At 36.4% G+C, this 12,821-nt stretch overlaps 1 protein-coding gene and 1 pseudogene across 11 annotated transcripts in view; both read left to right on the forward strand.

Moving 5' to 3' along the window:
* Positions 1 to 12,821, forward strand: part of ROBO2 (roundabout guidance receptor 2) — a 1,556,064-nt gene that overhangs the window by 1,311,484 nt on the left and 231,759 nt on the right. The gene's annotated exons all lie outside the window — the stretch shown is intronic.
* Positions 2,914 to 3,094, forward strand: LOC115868063 (annotated as a pseudogene).

Genomic DNA, 12,821 nt, shown 5'->3' on the forward strand with positions numbered 1-12,821 from the left:
AAATGTATACGTGTGCTTTACACAATTGATCTATGTATTGTGATGAATTGTATGAGCCCCAATAAAATGATTTTTTTAAAAAGAAAATGAGAAACTACTAGTATTACATCTCACAATGATACTTCACAAAACAAAATCTATTCTTTATTGAGACAAAGGACAAATAACTTCCCATCATTTTATTTGTTACAATCAAGGATTAGACCTACATCAAGGATTTAGGGAACTCTCGATTAAGAATGTACATGCGATAATCAATTATAGCTAATTGATATCTAATTTGGTTGATATTAATAATTGAAGTGATTTATCTACTCATTCAAAAATAGTGTTATATACTTAGTAAGGGAGCACCATGGATACAAAGTTTAAATGTTAGGCTATTGGCAAAGAGGCTAGCAGTTGAAGCTCCCCACCCATTGACCAGGAGAAGAGCCTGGGTGATTTACTCTTCTTATGCTTAGAGCTTAGGGAACCCTGTAGGAGGGTTTGTCTCTGTCTGTGGGTTCATAATGAGCCAAAACTGACTGACAGCTCATGATACATGTTTCATAAGGATCTCTGGTGTCACAGTGATTAAAGCAGTGGCTCCCAGCCAAAATATCATTAGATGGAATTCCTCAGCTGCTCTGTAGGGGAAATATGTGATTATCTATCTCATGAAAATGTACATCCTTGGGAACCCTGTGGGGGGAGTTTTATTCTACCTTTCAGGGTTTCTGTGAGTGGGAAACAACTTGATGGCAATAAGTTTGGGTTTTATATATTTTAATGATGTTTTATGAATATCATACTAGAAGCTGGTGATAGTACAGTAAGTAAATATATATTTGGTATCTGGTTTTGTGGAGCTAGCTTACATACCCTTTAAGACAAGTGGATAATAAACAAATAAAATTACATGAATAATTTTATGGATTTATGTTATGTGAAAAATAGAGTGATACTATATATGTAATCTAGCAGCTACCCAAATATTGGTTTGGGATAAAAAGGAAACTTAAAGAAGGGGGACGCATGCAGAGATATTATGACTGACAAGAAAGATACAATTATAGAAAGTCTTGGAGAAAATAAACTATCCAGGTAACTAAAAAGTGTAAAAATATGACCACTCACTCATTCACCACTCACTCACTCACTCACACACTCACTCACCCACTCACCACTCAACACACACACACACACACACACACACACACAAAAAGTGTAAAACTACGAAGTAAAGCAATAATTAATTTCCCGTGTTAGAGAGAAGATCTAGTGGGCTGGAGATCAAAACACGAGTCCCAAGGGATGAAAGTCCTTGTACGGCAAGGCAAAGGTGTGGAGAGTTTTAAATAGAACACAAAATTTAATGTATAATTTCAAAGAGGTTGTTCTTGTTGCAGTGCAGAGAATTGATTGGGGAAAACACCAGAGGAAACCAAAAAAGAGAGATCATAGAGTGCTGTAATTTTCCATAAAAGAAGTGGTGGTGATGTAGACTTGTTTGAGAGGAGTGGAGGTGGGATGAAAAGAGAAAGGGGCAGGTTGTACAATCATTGGGTCTTATTAAACAAGCTGAAGTGCGTGTGGGTGCGTGCGTGTGTGGAATGGAGAACTAGAGTAACTGACTCCGTTAGGGATGGGTCTACAATGACGTCGTATTCAAACTGACCTTGACTACATTTCAAGAACAGAAAGTAAAGTAAGCAAGGCAAAGTAATCTCAGGAGAGAAGATACGGAGAGGCTCCCACAAGACACAGTATGGAAAATATACTTAAATATATTTTATTCAGTGCTTTAATGAGAATGATCATATTAAGGGTTTGGTGGAGGAAAATATCCAGATAGGAATTTTCAGTGTATTAACTTCTTCAGCAAATATTTCTCAAGAACTTACTATTGCTACAGTGCTATGGGTGAAACACATGAAATAATTACATCTGTATTGATGACATAATATAATTTTCAGTTCCAATATAATTTTCATCATCACCTGGCTCTTTATGAGGAATTGATGTATTAACTAATGAGGGCAGTTAATATTAACATTTGATGAAGATGCCCACTATTATCTGGAATTTCTATTTTACATACGCATATTGAAATAAAAAAAGACTATGCTAACATATTTCAAATTATTTTCTATCTCCAATATAACAAGTTGTTTCTCATTGTAAAATTCAGCCAGGACTTCTCAATAACAAATATCCTTTAAACAAATGCACTTTAAATTATTGGGTAGCTTGATTTTTTAAAATCATTTTATTGAGGGCTCGTACAACTCATCACAATCCACCCATTGTGTCAAGCACATTTGTACATATGTTGCCATCAGCATTTTCAAAACATTTTCTTTCTACTTTAGCCCTTGATATCAGCTCCTCATTTTACCCCTCCCTTCCCCACCCTCCTTCTATCACGAACCCTTGATAATTTATAAATCACTATTATTTTTTCATGTCTTACACTGACTGATGTATCTCTTCACCCACTTTTCTGTTGACCATGCCCCAGGGAGAGGATTATATGTGGATCATTGTGATTAGTTCCCCCTTTGTACCCATATCTTTCCCTTACCCTCCTGTTATTGCTACTCTCATTATTGGTCCTGAGGGGTTTATCTGTCCTGGATTCCCTGTGTTTCCAGCTTTTATATGTACCAGTGTACATCCGGTCTAAACTTATTGAAAATATACAGGGAGATTTTCTTATGCAAATGAATTCAATTTTTCAAACAATAGGATAATAATAAAGCATTATTTTTCTTTACATCATTTTATATTTAATGAAGCTGTTACCTCTCAGTATGCCTTTTAATGAGTTTTAGCTAATATTTTAATGAGTGTACATTATCATAACCCAAGTATTAGTCATAATTGAATTACTGGTATTGGGAAAGGTTCAAGGGTTAATTATATTGTATGACCCCTTGGCCTTTTGACTAATATCAAGTGCACTAACTGGTCTTATCAGTTCAATATCTGATATGTCCTTTATCTGAGGACAATTTGTTAAATTGATTTTTGGAACTTGCTCCATACATTCCATAGACCTGGCATTGTAGTACCTATAGCACCAGTTCTCAGCCTGGGTTGTGACCCGTTTGAAAGTCAAATGACCCTTTCACAGAGGTCACCAGATTCATAACAGTAGCAAAATTACAAATATGAAGTAGCAACGAAATTAATTTTATGGTTGGGGGCGTCACCACAACATGAGGAACTGTATTAAAGGGTTGCGGAATTAGAAAGGTTAAGAACCACTGACCTACAGGAAAGGTGCAAATTTCCTTCAGGAAAAAAATTTTTTTTAAAGAGGTAATTACATTGTATAATATGAGATATTATTAATTTATCCTATATCATCAGTTATAATTCTATAAGAGGAATTACATTAATAAATCGAATAATGCCATTTTCATAGCTTGTAAATATATGCATACTTTTTTCTCTTTCAAATATTTTTAATTAATCAAATCATATGAAACATAGAAAATGACATATTAAAATAAACTGAAAAATATTATAAATTTTAATAAGTGTTTGGAATTTTCTCCAAATAAATTTCAAAGAACCCTACCGTAATGACGTTTTTATTTTGAAAAGAACAATCACATTTAATTTCCTTGAGTTACATATTTAAAGTGCATTAACAGATTCACAACTTATAATTTGTAAGCAATGGAGGGTTTCCTAAATCAATGACATTTTGGCTTTTATAAGTTGTTTTTTTGACATTGCACACATGCCATTGTCAAAATGGCTTAAGCCATTCCACGGGAGCCAAGCCACTACTATCTGTGTCTCTTACTACCCTCTGCTCTCTGTTTAGTTCTTGCTGAAGATATTGACGTGGTTTCAGTCTGGATCAAAAAGTAGTCATCTTATTTGTGTCACTTCTGCCTCGTTCAGAGCAGTTCTTTGGTTGAGATTAAATGAAGAGATATTCTAACACTAAAGTTTTACAAACTTTGTATCTGTCTCAGAAAAGAAGAGAAAAAAAGAAAAGGAAAAACCAATTAGTCATGTTATGCGTCAGTTCAAGTTTGCCATCATTCTCCAGATATTGTGGTGTCATTTAGGCTCCATGGTGTTCTTCTCTTAAATAACTTGGTCTCTGAATGATTGTTTTTCTTTCATAGTTTACTAGAACTTTTTCGCCAGTTTGCTATTATTTACATTTTTAATAATTTTATGGACATTTAATTCATATATTATTCAATTAATTTGCTCACTCATATTAAGACTTGTGCAATCCTCACTGCAATCAGTTTTAGAATGTTTTCTTTCTTTCTTATACTCATTGTTACTAACTCCCCAATTCTCCCAACCTTTCTGCCTTGTCCTTGGGAAATTATTAATCTGGTTAATGTCGCCGTGGATTTACCTATCCTGGATTTCATATACAAAGCAGAAACAAAACAAAACAAAAAACCATTAACAAAGACAAAACAGGAAAACCTCAAGAAAAAAAGAAAACAGAAAATATTCAAAACTAGAAACAATTTAACGCGGGTCAAAATTCAGGTCAAATAATGTGTGACATTTTAACCTAACGACACCAACAGTCTTCCTTTTTATAAACCAGGTTTTCACACCCTTTTTCCACTCTCTGATGAAGCCAGGCAAGGTGTGCAGAACAACTTGTAAACACTTTTAGACAATCCTCTTTTTATTACTGCGTAGCATTAGCACTTTGTTAACATATATATTAATTCATTCCTTTAGAAGAATTTGCTATAAAATGGGTAAAGTGGGTGTAGTAAAAAACTTGCCCCTCTCACCCTTCACTCTCCAGGCTTGTGTTGTGTGTGTGTGTTTGCTTTACTTGATTGTGTCGTTCCTGAGATTGTTGCATGTGCACAAAAACACATTCCAAGCTTTTAGAAAACTAAGTCATTACAGCATGCCATACATACTCCCCCTCAAAAAGGATATCATTTTAATAGAGGTCAGCAGAGATAAAAAGGAACTTCAGTGAGATGGATTGATGCAGTAGCTTTAAAAATCCTCCAAAAACAAAACCAAACCAAAAAACCCTCAGACTCACTGCCAGCTAGTACCGTCTGACTCATAGCGACCCTGCGACCCTAACGTGCAGCTCAAAACTGCCCCTGTTGGTTTCTGAGACTGTAAATCTTTACTGAAGTAGACGTTTCAGCTGCAATATATCAAAGGTAATAGATATGGCACAGAAGCAGAAAATGTTTCTTATTCTGTTATCTAATAAGGTCATTTGGAGTCAGAGCAAGTTGATGGCAAATAACAAGATGCATCATCAGCATATTGTAAAAGATATGGAGTGACACATATTTTCAATATATTTGCTGTTAATATTTTGAACACAGGTTTTGACTTTTAATCTTGTGTTTCTGTGCTTTAAATATCCAGATTATTTTCATTTGATCTAGTTGTTATCCTTGGTCTTTGGGGAGTGGTTTGTTTTCCTACCTCCCCCCACACACTGACCTTAGCAATTCTTTGTCCCTCTGTCTAAAGTTGGAATAATTAATCCCTTGTATATTATTTGGTTAAAACAAAAAGCTACTTAGTTCTTTAATACTGATGGAATATATTCAGATGGATTGATAGCTCCTTGTTAGTTTAACAATAAATATTAAGTCTGAAAGACTTACTACTTTAATTGGCACTTTAGATATGTCCAGTTCTTCCAGAAGTTATTGAATATATACTATTTTAAAGAATTTTAAGTCTTAATTTTTCCATTTTCTGATTTTTGTGTAGTTAAACTATTTATCTTAACACTTAACAAGATAGACCTTGGACTACCTTTATACACATTGACATTTTATGTGAACTGTTCCCTCTTGAACAACAGTATTTATACAAAACAGGACATTTTTGAACCACCAGTGGCTCAGCTACTTAAATTTCACTGGGTGAATGCACCCATGTAAACCAGGGCCCCCAAATTACGTGAATCTCCGGAGTTTCTCTGACTGTTACACAAATTGCTAACCCATGCCCCACTTCTACCACCCACATAGGCAATTAACCATCTTGAGTTCTAACATCATGGATTTATTTTAAATTTTACATAAATGAATCAAACATTCATTTACACAAATATATCTGTTGAAATATTATATATATTTCATGATATATTTGTACACATGATATAGGTACAGTTGTTAAGCACACACATGTCAAAGTTAGTCCCCTTCTGATGCCAATGGAGTCAAGATATTGATATTTATGGATATTCATTGCTTTAGAAAGTTATCGCCTGCTTCTTTCCAACAATCACCTCTTGTGCCCCAGAACCAACCCTGAACTGGGCTCTATTATTAAGTTAATTAGATTCTTACCCAAAACTCCTAAAAAATGAACTTGTGATTTTGTTCAATGATAAATGGATAAACATTTATCGTGCTTCATTAATAAGATATTGCTTTAATGTTGAATGCTGCCTAGTAAATGCCATCTCTTAGTGATCCTGCCAGATAGTAGAAATACACCATCGATTATGTGATTGCAACTGATCTTTACAGGAGATCACCAATTCTTTTCTCCTAAGAGCCACTGAGTGGGTTTGAATTGCGGACTTTGGGGTTAGCAGGTGAGTACTTAGCCACTGTACCTCTAGGGCTCCTTCATGTAGTATTGTTTATCCTAACCCTAACCCACGGTCCATACTTGTGTGTGTGTTTAGTTGCCATGGAGCTCTATCCAAGTTATGGCAACTACATGTATAAGAAAATGAAATGCTTACATGGTCCTGTGCCATCTTCCGGTTCTATGTTTGATTCCATAGCACCCCTTTCAAATCAAAGAGACCTTACACACAACAGAAAGAAGCACTGCCCAATTCCACAGCATCTCCACACTCTGTGTCATGCCTAGTCATAAATAATGTGTAATATATAATGCCACCATCCACGGTGTCAACGCATATCATGAAGAGCCTCCCTCTTTTTTTCTTCCACTTTACCAAGCATGTGTTTTTCCCCAGCGATTGGTGTCGCCTAACAATATGTTCAAAGTGTGTAAGAGGAAGTCTTGTCATCCTGCCTCTAAGGAGTATTCTGGCCATACTGCTGACAAGATACATTTGTTTGTCCTTTTAGCCATCCATGGAACTTCAATTTCCTTTTCCAGCACCACAGTTCAAATGCATGGATGTACTTTGCTGTTACAATGGTCAAAGTACTTACCATGGAGTTTTGCCACACTTACTTGCAAGTAGCTTACTTCTTCCCACCCAGATTCCTTTGTTCGTCTGGCAGCCCATAGTCTATTTAATATTCTTCATCAATACCACAATTTTAAAAAAAAACACCTATTCTTCTTTATACCTACTTCATTATTAAGCTTTCACATGCATCTGAAGAGATTTCAAATACTATGGCTTGAGCTATGCCCATTTTCGTTCTCAAAGGGGTATCTCTTAAAAAGGAAGTGCTTTTCAACACTTTAAAGGACTTTTGCAGCACATTTGCCCAATGCAATACTTTGCTTTATTTCTTGACTCCGACTCCCATGAAATCTGATTGAAATAAAATATTTGACAACTTCAATCTTTTTTACATACCTTACAATATTGTTTATTGGTCTAGTTGCAAAGATTTTCATTCTAGCATATAGACTCATGTCTTTGATCTCCACCAGGAAGCACTTCACATCCTTTCTGCTTTCTACTAGGAGTGTTGTGTCATCTGCAATGTTGTGTTAAAGAGACTTTCTCCTGGCCTGATCCCCATTCTCCATATAATCCAAGTCTCAGATTATTTGCCACACGCAGATTGAATATCAATAAAACAAAACCCACTGCCATTAAGTTGGTTGCATACATATGATTAAGTAATACAATCTTGGAACACACTTAATTTTTTAACATTTTAAACCATGTAGTATCCCCTGTTCTGTTCAATGATTCCTTCTTGGTCTATGTAGTTCTATGTAGGACTAAGTAGTCTACAGGTTCCGCATCAGTATATTTATGTGTTCTAGAATTCCCATTGTTTGCAACAGTACTATACTTTGTTATGATTCACACAGTCAAATTACTTTACTTAGTCAATAAGACCCAAATAAGCATCTATCTGGAATTCTCTGTTGCTGGCCAAGATCTATTTGAGGTCAGTAATATCTCCCATCCATCCCTGGTCCTTTTCTGAATCTGGTTTCAATTTCTGGAATTTTTTTTATGTTGATGTACTGCTGCAACCATTCTTTGGTTACCTTTAGCAAAATTAAATTTGTATCTGTTAGTAATGATATTGTTTGATAATTTCTTCAATCTGTCAGATGAAATTTCTTTGAAATGGGCACAAATATGTATCTCTTCCTTTGGGTGGAATAGGTCTTCCTAATTTCTTGGAATAAACTCGTGAGTTTTTGTTTCAAGTTTTCTAAATTGCAGTCTTTACACATTTTATTATGATACTTATTTTGTCTTCTCCCACTGCCCTTGCAGCTCTTTTCTTCAGGTATTTTACTTAATTATGAATTTCTATTGTTTTAGCTAACTCTGTGTTCAAGATCAAGTGTCAGGGCTTGTCTGACAATTACCTTGGTCTTTTCTGTATTTCCTTTCTATTTAATGACCTGTGTATTTCTTCATGAAGGATGACCTTGATAGCCCCCCACAATTCATCACAACTTTGGCATTAGTGTACTATGAATCAAATCCATTCTTGAGATATTTTCTAAATTTAGCTGGGATTTGCCAAAAGTTATCAGATTTTCACTCATTGCAGAATTCTATCATTCAACCTTTGGCATCATTTCTATCAACAAAGTCATTATTTTCCAGGTTACCAATCCTCCTTTGTTTCCAACGTTCTTATCCCAGTTGTCTGTAGTTACCAATGTATGTTGATCCCATGTTGATAAATTTGAGACTGTCGTTGGCAGGTTCTGCCCAGTGGGTCCAACTCAGGGTGACTCTGATTCGAACAGAACAAAACACGATTTGGTCCTGCACCATCTTCAGAGTTGTTCTAATCTTTCAGCCTGTTGTTTTCATCGCTTTGTCAATCTGTCTTGTCAAGGATCTTTCTCTTTTTAGCTGTACCTCCACTTTAACTGCATGATGCTTTTTTTTTCTTCCAGAGATATCTGGCAACATGTCCCAAGTATGTGAAAAGAAAATTCACCATCCTTGCTTCTAAGGAGCATTCTAGCTATATCTCTACCATGACAGTTGGTTTCTTCTCTTTGATTTTAGACTGCAATTGGTAGATATTGTCAGTGCCTTCCCTTTTTTCATTAGCAACTGGTATATGTTTTTGAACAATATATTGAGTGGTTTACCTTATGAGTATATGGATATTATCAGTGACAATGATGTCCTTCAGGATAGATCTGCAAATAGTCTTTTAATAATTACTATGTTGGCATTCCATGTCAATGTGTCATTGCCAGTGTAGCTAACCAAATGATTGTCCAATTTGAAATGGCCAACTAGGGCACTTCATTTCACCAGTGCTAAGCTATAGATCTTTATGTGTTCTATTTCATTTCTGATAGTTTCTACTTTTCTTGCATCCATACTACAAAACATTCTGTTGCAATCCATTGGCTAAATTTTGGAGGCAGAGTTTCAGGCCTTTCTTCTTAGTCAACAATAAGGAAGCTCAACTGCCACCTGTCCTCTCTGGATAACCCTACTCAATTTGAAACAAATGCCTTTGCCATAGGTCCAGCATCATAGAAACATCAAAAGCCACTGTAACGTGGCAAATTGAGACAGGGATTGGCAAGTTTATGTTATATCTAAGAAAGCGTGAAGAAATTACTGCATAATAGGTAAAATAAAAATTCAATCTATTTTGGTGACAAGATAGCTAGTAAGAAGTGATAAAATGTACAGATTCCAAATTAGTTTTAAATCCTTAACACTTAGCCACCTGATTAAAAAAAGAAAGGAAGCCGGCAATCTGCTTATGGCCAAGTGTCATGCCCAACTGAAATAAGAACTTAGCATTCGACTTCAGATTCAGTTGTCACCACTGCACATTTCATACCTAAGTTTAACTTTCCCTGAGTCCTCAGCTACGAGCCATCCCTAGTGACATAGCAGGTTACATGATGGGCTGCTAACTGAAAGGTCGGTGTCTGGAAAACACCAGCTGATCTGCAGGCGAAAGATGTATCTTTTTGTTCACATACAATGGTTCAGCCCAAGAAGCCCATTGGGACAGTTCTAGCCTGCCCTATGGGGTTGTTATAAGTCAGCATTAACCCAATGGCCATGAACTTATATTTCTTTTTATGTCCTCGGCTATTTAAAAATGATTGAAGAAATCCATAACGATGTGCTCTACCATTACTAATTTCAGAAGGAACTCAAACCCACTGCCCTTGAGTCAATTCCTACTGACAGCAATGCTAAGGCTGTGGATGTCAGAAGAGATTTGTTAATGGAATAGCTAAAGCAACTGACGGCGATATCAAAGAGCTGGATGGAGAAATTCAAAAGGCAGCTCAAGCAGACAAAGCTAAATATTATAATGAATGATGTGCAAAGACTTACAATTAGATAAAACAAAAGAGGAGAACATGCTCAGAATATCATGAACAGAAAGAACTCAAGAACATTTTGGGCCCAGAGTTACAATATTGAAAAATTTTATGGGCAAATATTGAATGAGGTAGGAAGCACCAAAAGGAAGTGTAAATAATACACAGAGTCACCGTATCAAAAAGAAGTAGTTGACACTCCACCAGTTCAGGAGATTATATATGAGCAAGAGCCAATGGTGCTGAAGGAAGAAACTCAAGCAACACTGAAAGCATTGGCCAAAAACAAGGCTCCGGGATTTGATGGAATGCCCATAGAAATGTTTCAACAACTGAAGAAGCACTGGAAGCATTTACTTGTCTCTACAAAGAAGTTTTGAAGTTAGCTACTTGGCCAATGGATTGGAAGAGATCCATGGTTGTAACCATTTCAAAGAAAGGTAACCCAGTAGAATGCTCATTATAGAACAATGTTATTCATATCACATGCAAGTACAATTTTGCAGAAGATCCTCCAGTATGGGCTGCAGCGGTACATTAACAGGGAGCTGCCAGAGGTTTCAGGCCAGATTCAGAAGAGGATGTAGAACAAGAGATCTCATTGCTAATGTCAGATGACTTTTGGCTCAAAGCAAAGAATACTAGAAGGATGTTTACTTGTGTTTTACTGACTATGCCGATGCATTCAACTGTGTGGATTATAACAGACCATGGATGGACATCCTTGAAATGTATTGGAATGCTAGTACATTTCATTGTGCTCAGGCACTTGTACATGGATCAAAAGGCAGTTGTGAGAACTGAACAAAGGGATGTTTCCTTGTTAAAAATGGTTTAAAATAAGGAACGGTGTAGATCAGAGCTGTATTCACCATACTTATTGAATCTGTATGCTGAGCAAATCATCAGAGGAGTTGGATTATAGGAAGGTCAATTTGGCATCAGGTTTGGAGAAACCCGATCAACAACCTGCAATGTGCAGATGACACAACCTTAGTTGCTGAAAGTATGGATAACATGAATAACAAGGACTGCAGCCTTCTGTATGGATTACGTCTCAGTGTGAAGAAGACCACAAGCCTTACAACTGGACCAATAGGATACATAATGACAAATGGAGGAAGGATTTTGGCAAGGGTTTTGTGTTCCCTGGATCCACAATCAATGCTCGTGGAAGCAACAGTCAAGAGATCAAAAGATTTGTTGTATTAGGTAAAACTGCTGCGCAAGACCTCTTCAGAATACCGAAAGGACAGAATGAGAGCTGCGATGGGCATGCCGCAAGCCATGGTATTTCCAATTGCCTCATATGCATGTAAAAGTTGGGCATTGGATAAAGAAGACCAAAGAAGAATTGATGCATTTGAATTGTAGTGCTCAAAAAAATACTTACAGTCCCAATGCCTGCTAAAATGATACATTCATCTGTCTTTCAAGAAGTATGTCTAGAATGTTCACTAGAGGCAATGGGGCCGAGATTTCGTTTTATATAATTTGGACATGTTCAGGAGAGATTGGTTCCTTGAGAAGACTTTGTGTTTGGTAAATTAGGACAGAAAAAAAAAAAAAGAAGACAATAGCCCTCAAGGAGATGGATTTACCCCATATCTGCAGCAATGGCTTAAGCACAGGACCAGTTGTGAGAAGGGAGCAGGAGTGGGCAGTGCTATGCAGAAGGTTGCCATGCATCAGAACCAAATCGGTAGCACCTAACAACAAGACTGTAAGCCTTTATGGAAACAGAGTCTCATCTTTCTTCCTTGGAGTGGATGGTGGATTGGATCCACTGACCTTTTGGTTAGCAGTCTAATGCTGAAAAGAACAGAATTGTTCTCTCTGTTACTATTTCTGCAGTCCCCTCTTCCTCTAGGTGGACAGTCCCCAAATTAGCTTCACAGATTCCAAAGTGATCTACCCCAAAGAGAGGTTTATGTTCAAATATGTATTCTATCATTGAAACTAGTATATTCAGAGTGCTTATTACTCTTACTAAAGATTATTAAAAGTCATAGAGATTAAAAGTTCCTCTTTAAGTGTCATTGATTTCTGATTTCTTTGAATCACTGCCACCCTTAAACAACTAAGATATCTTCCATATTGTGTTATCCAAAATTAGTACCCTTTTCTGCTACTGGCTGCCACTTTATTTTTTATTTTTATTCTTTAATCATTTTATTGGGGCCTCATACAACTCTTATCACAATCAATACATACATCAATTGTATAAAGCACATTTGTACATTCGTTACCCTCATCATTCTTAAAACATTTGCTGTCCACTTAAGCCCCTGGAATCAGCTCCTCATTTTCCCCCTCCTTCCCCCCTCCCTGCTCCCTTATGAACCCTT

The sequence above is a fragment of the Echinops telfairi genome, unplaced genomic scaffold, assembly GCF_000313985.2.
Source record: "Echinops telfairi isolate 266 unplaced genomic scaffold, ASM31398v2 ScPeMD7_6;HRSCAF=24_0, whole genome shotgun sequence".
NCBI classification, from domain to species: domain Eukaryota; kingdom Metazoa; phylum Chordata; class Mammalia; order Afrosoricida; family Tenrecidae; genus Echinops; species Echinops telfairi.